This window comes from Podarcis liolepis (genome assembly GCF_965112155.1).
Source record: "Podarcis liolepis genome assembly, chromosome: W".
Taxonomy (NCBI): Eukaryota; Metazoa; Chordata; class Lepidosauria; order Squamata; family Lacertidae; genus Podarcis; species Podarcis liolepis.
The window spans coordinates 29,172,074-29,187,472 of NC_139568.1; the positions used below are offsets into that span (position 1 = coordinate 29,172,074).

At 48.2% G+C, this 15,399-nt stretch overlaps 1 long non-coding RNA gene across 1 annotated transcript in view; it reads left to right on the forward strand.

Annotated features, from left to right (window-relative positions):
- Positions 1–15,399, forward strand: part of LOC310697734 — a 422,763-nt gene that overhangs the window by 135,169 nt on the left and 272,195 nt on the right. The gene's annotated exons all lie outside the window — the stretch shown is intronic.

Consider the following 15,399-nt stretch of genomic DNA (forward strand, 5'->3'; position numbering starts at 1 on the left):
TCTTCTCACGCTGAGAAGGATCGCCTATCGCGACCTCTGCCTGGATCTTGCCGGGAAAGCAGACAGGGAGGTCAACAGGAGACCAAGCCGGGTGCCTGGGAGAGTTGCCAGTTTCTCCTGATAAAGGCTTGATTCCTCACACTCCCCCCCTTAATATTGTGTTATACGTTATCCAGTTCTCTTTGATGTTGTTGCTTTTTTTAACAGCGATTGCTTCTAGTGGAGAGTTCCATCTTGGGGTTTTCTTTCTTTTTTTTAATAAAATATTTATTGAGATTTTACACAAAAGAAAAACAGTGTGACAAACAATACAAAAAAATTCAAAAAAGTAGAAAAAGAAGAGAGAGAAAAAGAAAAAATATCTTAAAAAAAGAAAGAATCCATTTTTCAATATCTTTAGGTCCATTTGCTTATTTCCTTGACCTTATTTCCTTGAGGCAAGGAAGAAGGGCTACCCCTATGCTATCCATATAATCAGTTATCAGTAATCAATATATTCAATATATATTCATATATGCTTACACGAATCAAGGATTACAGTACTTATAATCTATTTTGAATCAAAAGGGAAGCTGTGCCTTAGCTAACTGCAAACTGCTTGAAACAGCAAAGTTAGGAACCGACCTTTCCCCTAAAAACATCTGTGCACCCCGGACAAAGGGGAAAGACATGAATCAGAGATTCTGGTACAAATTCCCCTCAGATACAGGCTAAATTAATCCACAGAACAGGAAGAGCAAAACCACAAATGTCCAAGCTCCCTGTCCTGTCATAACTAGGGGAAAGGTTAGACTGAGCGTCACTGGGAGCATCGGAAAGCAGAACTGGAACCCTGCGCTTGACCAGTGCTAGACCAGGAGCTAGAAGCGTGACAACTGCTTGCTGATTGGCTGATTTTTGCTGACCAAGTTATGAGTCCCTCATGATTGTCTTATGATCTATGATTTGCTGTGATTTGCTCAGGTATAAAGACCCCTGCATTTCTGTCAATCGGGGTCCCAGTTCTTTGGAAGATATTCCAACTGGGTCCTTATTGCCTGGCAATAAACTTCACCTTCTTATTCTCCATTGCTGCGTCTGTTTGATCCTTATTTTTGCACTTTGCTAAAACCACTAACTTTCTCGTGCAACACTCACACCTCCCCTTTTTGTATTCCCGTTTACAAAGTCCTTTCAGCAAATCCTTACCCTCTTTCATTTTTCTTTACTCTATATTCTTAACCTATTATAACTATAATTTCTCATCCAAATAACTATCTATATTTACATATTCTTATAAGCCTTAATACCAAAACCATTTATTTTCAGTCCAATATCGCTTTAACATTCATTAATTTTACAGTATTTCTGCAGATAGTCTTTAAATTTCTTCCAGTCTTCTTCCACCATTTCTTCTCCCTGGTCTCGGATTCTGCCAGTCATTTCTGCCAATTCCATATAATCCATCATCTTCATTTGCCATTCTTCCAGAGTGGGTAAACCTTGTGTCTTCCAATACTTTGCAATAAGTAATCTTGCTGCTGTTGTAACTTACATAAAAAAAGTTCTATCCTTCTTTGGCACCAATTGGCCGACAATGCCTAGAAGAAAGGCCTCTGGTTTCTTCAGGAAAGTATATTTAAATACCTTTTTCATTTCATTATAGATCATTTCCCAGAAAGCCTTAATCCTTGGGCACGTCCACCAAAGGTGAAAGAATGTACCTTCAGTTTCTTTACATTTCCAACATTTATTATCGGGCAAATGATAGATTTTTGCAAGCTTGACTGGGGTCATGTACCACCTGTAAATCATTTTCATAATATTCTCTCTCAAGGCATTACATGCCGTAAACTTCATACCTGTGGTCCACAACTGTTCCCAGTCAGCAAACATAATGTTATGTCCAACATCTTGTGCCCATTTAATCATAGCAGATTTAACCGTCTCGTCCTGAGTGTTCCATTTTAACAGCAAGTTACCGTATTTTTTGCTCTATAAGACTCACTTTTCCCCTCCTAAAAAGTAAGGGGAAATATGTGTTCGTCTTATGGAGTGAATGCAGGCTTTCGCTGCGCAGCGATCCCTCTTGTTGTTCTGGCTTCTGAGATTCAGAATATTTTTTTTCTTGTTTTCCTCTTCCAAAAACTAGGTGCGTCTTATGGTCTGGTGTGTCTTATAGAGCAAAAAATACGGTATACATTCTTGAAAGTATCTTTGTTTTAGGATCTAACAATTCTATTTCCAACTTTGATTTTTCCACCTGGAAGCCAATGTTTTTGTCTAAATTATAGGCCTCTCTTATTTGGTAATAGTGAAGCCAGTCTCACACTTTATCTTTTAGTTTCTCAAAACTCTGCAATTTCAGATTATCTCCTTCCTGCTCCAAAATTTCCCAATATTTCGGCCACTTGGCCTCCATGTTGAGCTTTTTCTGAGCCTTTGCCTCCATCGGTGACAACCACCTTGGGGTTTTGTTTTCAAGTAAGTCTTTATATCTTGTCCAGACATTAAATAATGCTTTCCTGACAATATGGTTTTTAAATGCTTTATGTGCTTTAACCTTGTCGTACCACAAGTATGCATGCCACCCAAAAACATTGTTAAAACCTTCTAAATCCAAAATGTCTGTGTTCTCAAGAAGCAGCCAATCTTTCAACCAGCAGAATGCTGCTGATTCATAGTAAAGTTTAAAGTCTGGCAGGGCAAATCCACCTCTGTCCTTTGCATCCGTTAATATTTTAAATTTTATCCTAGGCTTCTTGCCCTGCCAGACAAATCTAGAAATGTCTCTCTGTCACTTCTTGAAACAGTCCATTTTGTCTAAGATTTGTAATGATTGAAATAAAAACAGCATTCTTGGCAATACATTCATCTTTATAGCAGCAATTCGACCCAACAATGAAAGCTTCAGATTTGACCATATTTCTAAATCCTTTTTAACATCCGACCAACATTTTTCATAATTGTCTTTAAATAAATTCCCATTTTTGGCTGTCATATTAATCCCCAAATATTTCACCTTCTTAACCACTGTTAAACCTGTCTCGTTCTGAAACCTCTCTTTCTCATTCGTTGTTAAGTTTTTCTCAAGGACTTTAGTTTTTAACTTATTCAGCTTAAATCCTGCCACATGACCAAATTCTTGGATCAGTTCTAATACTCTTTTAGTACTAGGTTCTGGCTCCTGTAAACCTTTATACCCTTAATGAGATGGTCCCTTCTGATCATATTTAACAAAACCTCCAGGACCGAAATAAAGAGTAATGGGGAAATCGGGCAGCCTTGTCGTGTCCCTTTCTCTATCTTAAATTCCTCTGTCACCACATTATTAACTATTAATTTAGCCTTTTATTCTGAATAAATTGCACTTATACCATTTTCAAACCCTTGACCGATCCCCATCCCCTGAAGGTTTTTCTTCATAAAACTCCAAGAAATATTATCAAAGGCTTTCTCGGCGTCCACAAAGATTAAAACTGCTTTAGTGTTAATGTCCTCTTGCAACTTCTCCAAAATGTTAATTATATTCCTCGTGTTGTCAGACAAGTGTCTGCCTGGGAGAAAGCCAGCTTGGTCCTTATGTATCTCTTCCCCTAGTACTTTTTTCAGCCTTTTAGCCAAAATGTCAGCAAATATTTTGTAATCCACATTTAACAGGGATATGGGTCGATAGTTCTTAAGTTGTGTCTTTTCGGACTCAGTTTTCGGTATAAGTGTAATATATGCTTCTTTCCACGACTCTGGCACTTTTTCCCCCTCCAAAATTTCATTGCAAACCTCCTTTAGTGGTTGAATTATCCAGTCCTTCAAGGTTCTATAGTATTTTGAGGTTAAGCCATCCGGCCCTGGAGATTTTCCCAACTGCATATTCTGAATGGCACCTTCTACCTCCTGTTCTGTAATTTTGTAGCTCAACATTATTTTATTTTCTTGAGAGATCTTTTGCAATCCATTTGTTTTCAAAAACTGGTCTATCTCAGTCTCTTTCTGAGGCCCTTGTGTATATAGTTGTTTAAAATACCTCTGGAAGCATTTTCTAATTTCCACTGGATTCTGAATGTTCTTTCCATCCACCTCTAAATTAGCAATAGTATTTAACTTTTGTCTTTTTTTCATCTGCCAAGCTAGCAGTTTCCCACATTTATTAGCCAATTCAAAAGTCCTTTGTCTCATTTGTTTAATTTTCCATTCAATTTCCTGATTCATTATTATCATGGGAATTGGGGTTGCTTGTGTGTAAACCTCCAGCTGTTCCAACTGCTTAGGGGTGGTTGCATCTTTCCCTGGCTGAGCAGCCCTTTTGCGCGGCTGCCTCAGTCGCTGGTAGAATCCGTCAGTGGGTGTCTCCTAAATTTCCTCCAGCATAAGAATTCCTTAACGGACAACCTCCTCCTCGCCTCTCTGCGCGGAAGCCTTCTGCGCAGAGTGGGCGTGCCAAGCGGTGGTCCTCCACTCTCCTCACTGACTTCACTGGAAGAGTCTCGGAGCCTCCCCTCCGAAGTGCTCTCTGCCTCTCCCTTCTTCCTGGTGTCACCTGGACTTCCTTCCCCAGAGGACGTTCTCTCTCTTCCCTTACTGGTTCCCTCTCCGGCAGAATCTGGGAGCCTAGCCTCTCCACTCTGCTCCGATGTCAGTTCCCTGACATCCACCTCCCTCCCAGGACCCTCCCCCGTCCGTTCCTTGGACGTTGATGCAGGAAACCCCCGGAAGGAACTCCCCCCTCCATCTGATGATTCAAGTACCTCTCTCCATACACTGCTGTCTCTTCTCGCTCCCCAATCTCCCCAGTCGGATTCTTCTCCTTCTGATAATTCCTCTTCCTCCTCTTCGGAGGCGGGAAACCCCACAAACTCTTCCTCCTCATCGGTGGTGCCAAATTGCTCCCCCCAGAACCTCTCGGGTGGTTTGGGCTTTCTCGGATACCTGCTATGAAACTCCTCCTGCAGATACTCATCCCTAATCTCTTCTGCTGGGACCCATGCGTTTTCCTCTTCTGACTCCCCCTCCCACGCCACCAAGTATTCCACTCGCCCCCCTCTCCACCTGGAATCGAGAATTTCAGCTGCATGGCCACTGAGTTCCCTTTCCTCCATCTGTGGATGCAAGGGTGTTTCACTTTGCTGACCCAGAAATTCCCTCCCTTCCCTGAACAGTGAGAGTAAGGACCTGTGGAACACTGGGTGCAGTTTCATGTGAGATGGCAATTTGAGCCTAAAGGCCACCGAATTTACTTGCTGGGCTACTTCGAACGGTCCTAATCTCTTGGGCCGTAGTTTCTTACACCCTCCTTTGAACGGTAACCCTTTGGTAGACAACCACACCTGGTCTCCCACTCTTATGTTTTCCCCCTCTCTGCGGTGCTTGTCTGCCTGCCTCTTGTACTCTTCCTTTGCCCTTTCCAGGTTGATTTTAAGCTGTTGGTGTAAAGCCTCCATCTCTTCCACAAATTGTTCAGCCGCGGGAACACTCCACCTTCCCTCCCCTCCCCCGGGGAAAGCCCTGGGGTGACACCCATAATTCGCCATAAACGGACTCATCCCCGTGGACACATGTTCCGCGTTATTGTATGCAAACTCAGCCAGCGCTAATTTGTCCACCCAATCATTCTCCCTCTCGTTGACGTAGCAGTGTAGGTATTGTTGAAGTATGCTGTTAGCTCTCTCTGCTTGTCCGTTGGTTTCTGGGTGTCGTGCCGTCGAGAAACTCACCTCGACGTCCAGTAGACTCATCAGCTTCCTCCAGAATCTGGACGTAAATTGCCGGCCTCTGTCGGATAAAATCCTCAAGGGGGCGCCATGCAACCTGAAAACATGCTCTACAAACAGTTTGGCTGTTTCTTCTGCAGACACCGCATGCGAGCACGCAATAAAATGGCACATTTTGGTCATTAAGTCAGCTACCACCATTACTGCCGTTTTCCCCCTGGCCTTGGGTAAATCAGTCATAAAATCAATTGATACCACCTCCCATGGTCTCTCTGGTGTGGGTAAGGGCTCCAGTAACCCCGCGGGTGCTGCCCTCTCCCCCTTAGCTCTCTGGTAGCGCTGGCACCCGCGTACGTATTCCTTCACATCTTCCCTCACCCGTGGCCACCAAAACTGCCTGGTGACCAGTAGCATTGTTTTGTGTTGCCCAAAATGTCCCGCCGTGGGGTTGTCATGTAGCTGTTTGAGTATTCTGCTCCTCAAATCCCCCTCAGGTATGTACAATGCACCCTTATAGTACAATGCCCCGCCCTTTACTTCAAATCCCCCCTGATCTTCCTCGTTACTTCGGATTTCCCTAAGCTTGGTTTGTGCATACTGGTCATCCCTCGTCAAACCGGCCAGCTCTTGCCTCCCTACTAACACTCCCCCACACACCCATCGGTCCTCGGGTATGACATAACGTACTTCTGGCCCTCCCTCCCCTTCCGAGTATTCGGGCTTGCGGGAGAGGGCATCTGCTCTGACGTTTTCCTTCCCAGGCACGTACCTAATCTCAAAATTAAACTTGGAAAACTCCTGTGCCCACCGCACCTGTCGTTGGTTCAGTACTCTCGCCGTTCTCCAATATTCCAGGTTCTTGTGGTCAGTACACACCTGGATTTTGTGCTGTGCCCCTATTAGAAAATGTCTCCAGCGTCTAAAGGCCTCGTGAATTGCCAACAGTTCTCGATCATACACCGTGTAATTTTGCTCTGACTTGTTCAGCTTCCTGGAAAAAAAGGCACACGGCTTCCACTGTCCCCCATCTCCCGGCTGGAGCAATATGCTTCCTACCGCTCTGTCTGACGCATCCGTCTCTAGCCTCATCGGCTTCCGCAGATCTACATGTAGAAGCTGCTCTTCCGACGCGAAAGCCCTCTTAAGCTTTTCAAAAGACCGCTGGGCCTCTTCCGTCCATTCGAACTTCTTCTTACTACTGAGACAATCCGTTATGGGTGCCGTTAGATTGGCGAAGTTCTTGATGAACTTCCTGTAGAAATTTCCAAACCCCAAGAACCTCTGTACGTCCTTCCTGTTCTTGGGAGGCTTCCATTCTAGCACTGCCTGCAAATTGCCCGGGTCCATGGCCAAGCCCTTGTCCAACAACCGATAGCCAAGGAACTCCACCTTTCGAGCGTGGAATTGGCACTTCTCCAGTTTGACCCACAGCTGGTGCTCCTGCAGTCTCCTCAGCACTTCCCTGACGTCTTTTACATGCTGCTCCTCGTTCTCTGAGTAGATTAGGACGTCGTCCAGGAAAGCTACACAATTCTTGTAGAGCAGGGACCCCAACACATGGTGCATGAAACTTTGAAATGTGGAAGAGCCTGATTGGAGTCTGAAGGGCATAACTAAGTACTCAAAGGCTCCCAGAGGGGTGAACATGGTGGTTTTCCATTCATCCCCCTCCCTCATCCTTATCAAGTTGTACGCCCCCCGAAGGTCCAGCTTGGTAAAAATCTTCCCCTTCCTTACCCTGGCTAAGATGTCATCAATTCTGGGCATTGGGAAGGTCACTGGTTCCGACACCCTGTTCAATCCACGGTAATCCACTACGAGCCTGGGCTCCTTGGAGTCTCACTTGTCCACAAAGAACACTGGACTACCCCCCACCGCCCTTGATTCCCTTATGAACCCTCGCTTCAGGTTCTTGTCAATAAACTTCCGCAATTCCTGCATCTCCCTATCTGACATGGCGTACAGCTTACCCACTGGCAGCTGAGCGTCTGGGAGTAAGTTGATCTGGCAGTCAAAGGGCCTGTGGGGGGGGGGGTAGCCGATCCGCCTCCTTCTCGCTGAAGACTTCTTCCAAGTCCGCATACTGAGGTGGTACCTTCCCCTTTTCCCCTACTGCCATTCCTGCCACCCTGGCTACTGCCATCCTCAGGTTTTCCCCTCCATGGCAGTGCTCTACACAGTGGGCCGACCCAAAGGTGACTGTCCGCTGATGCCACCCTACTACTGGGTCGTGCAGTGCCAGCCAACTCATTCCAAGTATGATGGGTGGTCCTGCTAAGGTGGCTACGTGAAAGGCAATTGTCTCTGTGTGTCTAGAAACTGTCATTTTCATGGGCAGGGTCTGGTGGGTCACCTCCCCTCCCAAGAGTTCTCTCCCATCAATAGTGGTTACTTGCAGGGGATGTTCTAGAGGCACCACCTGTAGCTGGTGTTCTAGCGCAAAATCCTTGCTAAAGAAGTTGCAAGAGCTGCCTGAATCCAGCAGCGCCTTCACTTTGATGGGGTGTCCGTTTGGGAGTTCTAGCACCACCTCTATGGCGATGGCTGCTCGGGGAGGGTCTGGTTTGGGCACTTCTACTGGTTGCTTTTCTGGCTGCTGTGCCCCCCTTCCTGCAGCCAAGCACTGCCGTTTCCCGGCGCCTCTTTCCTTTCCTCCTCACTCCCCACTGCCCCCACCATTCCTTGCCACGCCTTCTTCTGAGGGCATACTCTGGCAAAATGTCCCGGCTGCTGGCATAGGAAACACTTATTACTTGCTTTCCCCTCCTTCTTACGCACCACGCTGGAGTTTAAAAAACCCCGCGCGCGCACTCCTCCAATCTCCATTGGCTCCTCGGGTGTCTGGAATGCGGTCATCATGCCAACGCTCTGCTCTCCCTTCCCGCCTTTCCAGAGCGCGCGTCTCTTGCCTGACTCCTACAGCGAGCGCCAACTTGGTCAGCTGGTCCATCGACTCCGGGCGGGGTGAGCGGGAAAGTTCGTCTCTCACCCAAGAGGATAAGCCCTCCTCAAATAACATTTGTACTGGTTCGGAACTCAGATCCCACCCAAGTTTATGGATCAACATCGCAAATCTCGACCAGTACTCTCTCACTCACTGGTTCCCTTGTTTGCACCCCATCAGTTCTTTACGAGTCAGACTCTGCTCAACATCACTCGAGAACATGTGGTCCATGGCGCTAAAAAACTTTCTCAAGTCCTTCAGAGCCGCGTTCTCCGCCACCATTAAGGGTCAGACCCAATCTCTGGCCCTCCCTTCCAGGTGCCCCACCACAAAAGCGACTCTTCCCCCATCGTCGGCAAAGTCATCATACTGCAGATCCAGCGCATACTGCACTTCGGTCTTAAAAGTGTTATAATCTCTGGGGTTGCCCCCAAACTTCTGTACTAGTCCCGGTACCTTTCTTGCGATGGGGGTAATCTTCCCCTGGGCATCATGGGTCCTCCTCTCATCCAGCCACGCCGCTAGTAGAGCCAGTTGCTGTTCCAAGTCTCGGTTTCTCTCCTCCAGACTCTGTCCTCCTTTGGCCCCCTCTCCTGCGCCGGCTCCTCCGGTTTGACTCATGACTGTGCCCCTGTCCTCTTGCACACAAGCAACGTAAAGGACTGACGGATTGCTATCATGGGAATTGGGGTTGCTTGTGTGTAAACCTCCAGTTGTTCCAACTGCTTAGGGGTGGTTGCGTCTTTCCCTGGCTGAGCAGCCCTTTTGCGCCGCTGCCTCAGTCGCTGGTAGAATCCGTCAGTGGGTGTCTCCTAAATTTCCTCCAGCATAAGAATTCCTTAACGGACAACCTCCTCCTCGCCTCTCTGCGCAGAAGCCTTCTGCGCAGAGTGGGCGTGCCACGCGGTGGTCCTCCACTCTCCTCACTGACTTCACTGGAAGAGTCTCGGAGCCTCCCCTCCGAAGTGCTCTCTGCCTCTCCCTTCTTCCTGGTGTCACCTGGACTTCCATCCCCAGAGGACGTTCTCTCTCTTCCCTTACTGGTTCCCTCTCCGGCAGAATCTGGGAGCCTAGCCTCTCCACTCTGCTCCGATGTCAGTTCCCTGACAATTATCTTCATATATTGCACTTGATGTAGCTTTATTTCTCTCAGAATCTCTTGTGAATTGGGTTTCACTCTGTTTCTTCTCGCCCTCTTTAATTTTTTCCATTATTTTTTCTTTTTTCTCATTTTGGGCTCTCTTCTTTAAAGCCATTTCCGCCTTGGAGGAGATGGGGTTGCGGGCGGACTCCTCCCACACGCGTGCGGGGGCTGGCCTTTGCCCCCGCGCGAGCAGGGAATCCCCGGGCGTGTCACTGAGCCGGCCCCCAATCAGCGTGCCGGGGAGGTGGGGCCTGGCCTATTTAAGGCCAGGCACGCCCGGAGACCGCCCTCTTTCCACCTGGGCAGCACAGAGGTTTTTTTTTCTTCGCTTCTGCGTTTAGCCGCTACGAACCTCACCTTCAGCCGCACGCGCCTCTCCCCGCCTGAGCTGAAATCACTGTAGAGACCACGGTCTCCTCCCGAGCTGAAATCACTGGTGCCGCGGGGGTGTGCCGGCAAAAGAAGGCCGAGAGACGCGAGCAGCTGCGCAGCAATTTTGTGCTTTTGCTTCGTTCCAACCTGGTCGGCTGCAGAGAGGCAGGGGGATCGGAGCAGCGGACAAGTCATCCCTAGCCAATAACGGAGGCATGGTTACCACCGGGAGCGTCGCGCTTGCGCCAGGAGAGGAAGAGGGGTAAAGTACCGGAGCAGCCACCTTTCGCTCCTTCATTCCCCTGCGTGCCGCTGTTTGCCTCCCGGGCCGCCTTTCCCCCGCCTCCATCTCTGCTTCCCTTTTCTTCAGCTACCTCCCCTGCTTTTCCTCATTTTCCTCCTTGCTAGCGCCGGATTAGAGCTGCAGATAGGTAGCCCTGATCTGCCCTCCTCCATCCTTAACCCCCCCCCGGCTCCCGGGCATTGCCGATCGCGCTTCCCTTTTCATTGTTGTTGTTTTGCCGGAATTCTTCTGCCGGGTTGCTGCGGACATAGCACTCAGAAGCCGTGGCCGCCATTTATGTTAAGGGGTCGGGTAAGGGCAGAGAATAAGCGCCATCGTTGAGGGCACTCGTGTGGTGCCGCGAGCGGCCATTTTAGTGTAGGCAGGGGGAAAAGGCTGATAGCGGCCGCCATCTTGGTAGGTCTACGTGTTGAAGCCCCGGCAGCCATTTTAGGTGTGGCGCGCGAGAGCGTTTTACTTTAGCCTTTTAATTAAGCAGGTCTATTGTGTCTTTATCTCGGCTGCTAAACAGAAGGTGGAGGGATTTTATTACTCTTGTTTTTCCTGGTTTCTTTCAACTGTCGGCTAAGCGCGGTGTGCTTTATTTCTTAATCTTTTCAAATTGCCTTCCTGCTGCTGGGTGACCAGTCGGTAGAGGGAGCGTACAACTAAGCGGTATTTATTGGAATTTTCAAGATAATTGACATAAAATAGATAAGGATCTATAAACAATTACAATAATAATCTATTTAATAACAATATTAATATCTATATAATTAATACTTTAAAAATATAAAAATAAATAAATAAATAAATAAATATAAAAATACAAAAAATACTAATAAAAAATAAAATAAATATAAAAATAATATATTAAAGAAGAAGAAGAAGAAGAAGAAGAAGAAGAAGAAGAAGAAGAAGAAGAAGAAGAAGAGGAGGAGGTTGTGGGGTTATTAGTCTATTTGGTTTAGGTTACAGTTGAACTGGTCTGATTATTTGAACTATTTTGATTGTTCCTCTAGAGCTTGAATATCTTATATTACCAATTAGATCACAGCGAGCCTTGTTAAAATTAAGCTAGCCCTAAGTCAGTGTGGTTAATACGGACAGCGAGCCTTGTTAAAATTAAGCTAGCCCTAAGTCATTGTGGTTAATACTGACCGTGGCAGTGTGGATAATACTGAAGATTAGAAGATTAGTCAACCCCTTCTAGGGTAGGTAATAGCAAGGCCAGTGTTGATCTGCATTTCTAGAGTCAAGCGCAAGCTAAGACAGCGTTGGCAACCCCTTCTAGGGTAGGTAATAGCTAGGCCAGTGTTGATCAGCATTTCTAGAGTCAAGCGCAAGCTGAGACAGGGTTGACAATCCCGAGCTGGGTTCGACTTGAGGCCGTGTTGCTGTTAGCGGTGGGTCTTAAGTCAGCCTAGGTGATCTGAACTGGTAAAGGGGTACACGGACCTCCTAGGCGGGCAATTCTAAATTTCTAGACCAACAACTTGGTGGTTAGTTCCCAATTCTTTACGAAATGGCTTCCGATGGAGACCAGCAGGCATCCACTTCCGCCAATCAGCAGGCACCTCCCGCAGGCAATGGCAGCGCACAAGTGCCGGCCATGCCTTGCGACCCACAAGCCTTCGCCCAATTTTTCATGGCATTTGAAACATTTTACAAACAGTGTAGGTCTAGGGGGGCTTTGGCACTGCCAGCCCCAGAACCTTCGCAGGAGGTGATACCCGACACTCCTCCTAGCTGCCAAGTTCAGCAGGTCATCCCCGCCATTGCAGGGGACAGCAACCAGTCAGAAACAATGAATATAGGTCGCCCAAACACCCGTGCCCAGGCAGCCACTGCTAAGAAAACTAACCAAAGCATAGGCAAAGGAAAGGCACCGGCTAAGGGTCCCGGCAAGGGGAAGGCCACTGCCAAGGGCGCCAGCCGTAACACCGCCTCACAGATTGTAGACATCCCTAGTGTGTTTCAGGAACAGCAGCCCCAGCACAGCTCTACCGAGGACAGCGCGGGTTCTGCCCTGGAGGATGAGCACATTGAACCTCCCATCCCTCAGCCAGCGGAAAGTGCGACCACAGCCAACGTCGAGGTACAAGGTGGAAAGAGGAAGTCCAAGAAGAAGCACACGTCCTCTAAGAAGAAGAGAAGTAAACAGTCAGAGACTGAGGATGAGTCAGGTACGTCATCCTCGGATTCGGATAGCGAGGGCCCCATGGATAGCTATTGGGGTCTAGGGGAGGATAATCATGGGCTCCCACTTTGGGCTCATGAAAGGAGGGCCAATTCCCATCGCAAGACCTTCAATGGTGTACTGGCATGGAAGGATGGGGCATTGGTGGAGGATGTAAAAGTTGCCACCAACCAATCCACTGATTTTATTTTGGGATACCATTTGTCCCAGAAGAAGAGGAATAAGATCCTCAATGGGGACTACGTGGACATGTTTACCCTTCTCCCTCCGACCAAGTTGACAGGGAAAGGGGAGAAGAGGCGCTCCTATGGTAAGCGGAGGTATAGGACGCCTAGGGCGGAGCGCACCTTTGAGAATTGGTTGGACGGGTACCAGGTTTTCATGGGAGTTGTGTGCGCAGCTTATCCTCGGCACTCCATGGATTTGGTTGCTTATTTGGCTCACGTCAGGAGGGCGCATGCCCTTTCGGGAGAAAATGCCACTCTAACGTATGATGAGAATTTCCGTAGAAACGCATCTTTCCTACCTTCCACCCGCTGGGATCTAACGGATCCTAATTTCTGGGGAGAGGACGTCAATCCCTACATCGAAAAGAAAAATCCAAGGCGGGTAAGACAGAGGCGAAGCGGTGCCGCCAGTGCTGGGAGTACAACAGGGGTGTATGCTCGCAACCCTCCTGTAAGTATCTGCATGAATGTGAGCGGTGCTGGGGTAACCACCCCGCCTCTGCCTGCTTCAAGAACAAACAGCAGCCCTTTTGGGGGGCGGGGGTTCTTCCACAACAATAACAGGGGTGCCCCCGGATCCACCCACCAGGGATCAGGTAACCGCCAGTAATTTGCACCTGGGTCTAGCCTCCTCCCCCATCAAACTTCAGCCCCTCAAAACTTTGCTGGAACAATATCCCGACCGAAAAGCGGCACAATACCTTTGGGAGGGGTTCTCCAAGGGGTTTAGAATCCCCGTGGCTGCCCCCCCTAACACCGGGGACCCACAAAATCAAAAATCAGTTAGGGAAAGGCCAGAGACTGTCAAAAAAAAGATAGAGAAGGAAATCCGCGCAGGTAGGGTAGCAGGTCCTTTTGCAGAGCCCCCACTAGAAGGTCTTCAATTATACCCATTGGGCATCATACCAAAAAAGTCCCCAGGGGAATTTCGCAACCTCTCCTACCCAAGGGGGGGGGGCTCGGTCAACGATTCGATTCCCCAGGAGCTTTGCACGGTGAAATACGCCTCCTTCGACCAAGCAGTAAAAATGATTCACAGATTTGGGCAGGGGGCACTCCTGGCAAAATGCGACATTGAGTCAGCGTTTCGTTTGCTTCCTGTCCATCCAGTGGACTTCCGTTGGTTAGGCTTCCGGTTTGGGGGGGCGTATTTCATTGAGAAGGCGATGACCATGGGCTGCTCCGTGGCTTGCTCAGCCTTCGAGTGCTTCAGTACCTTTCTTGACTGGGCCCTACGCTTTAGGACAGGATCGTTGGGCGTTTCCCATTACCTCGATGATTTGGCAGGCGAGCTGGGGGTGCCATTGGCCTCCGAGAAAACGGAGGGTCCCGCTACTTCATTAGTTTATTTAGGCATCGAATTAGACACTGTGGCCCAAACCTCCAAACTACCCCGGGAAAAGCTGTTAAGCCTTAAGGAATTGATACAACAGCTACTGCCCCTCAAGAAGGTCACCTTAAGGCAAATTCAATCACTATTAGGCCACCTAAATTTGGCTTGTAGGGTAGTAGCACCAGGTAGACCTTTTTGTGGCCGGCTAGCCAGACTGTCAGCAGGTCTTAGGGCACCCCAGCATAGAGTGCGCCTCTCTAAGGAGGTCAAAGCAGACTTGGAAGTCTGGTTACAATTCCTCGAAAAATACAACGGTATTTCCTTGTGGCAAGATTCCATGGCACTCAATGCTGACTTCCAAGTCCAGTCAGATGCGGCAGGGTCCTTGGGTTTTGGAGTCTATTTCAGGGGTCAATGGTGTGCAAGAAGTTGGCCTTGAAGATTGGCGGGGCCAGCCCATTTCTCGGGACCTTACGTTCTTGGAATTCTTCCCTATCGTAGTGGCAGTTCATCTTTGGACAGAGCAGTTCCGCAATCATAGAGTTTGTTTCAACACAGATAACCAGGCTGTGGTAGCAGTCCTCTCCAGACAGTCCGCGTGCTCCCCCAGGGTCGGAAGCTTGTTACGGTCCTTCGTCCTCCTATGTCTCGAGCAGAACATATATTTCTCAGCCAAATTTGTACCCGGCATTAATAATGACATCACGGATGCTCTGTCTCGCCTTCAGATGGAGCGCTTCCGCTCGTTAGCGCCGGAGGCAGAGCAGTCATCGATGCCTTTCCTGGAGCATCTCTGGAGTCTTGGGAGCAAGAAGTGATGAAGGGAGTATTCGGCGCAGTCGCCCCTTCCACAATGAGATCTTACAAAAAAGCGTGGGCTGACTTTTTAAAGTTCCGCATTAAATTACCCAGCGCGAGTCGGAACTCTGTCCCCTCTACGAGGGAGGTCCTTCACTATTTGGCACACTTGAAGGAACTGGGCAGGGCACCTAAAACTCTCAATATTCAGTGCGCAGGGATTTCATATTTTTGCAAAACCTTTTTCGCCACCGACCCGTGTGCTAAGTTTATAGTGCGCAAGACTTTAGAGGGGTGGCGCCGGCTCCAGCCCCCCAGCTCCGACAGGAGGAGGCCCATAACTTTTGATGTTCTGACCCAGATATATAAAAAATTACGTGCAATTTGTTGGTCAAAATACGAGGCTCGCCT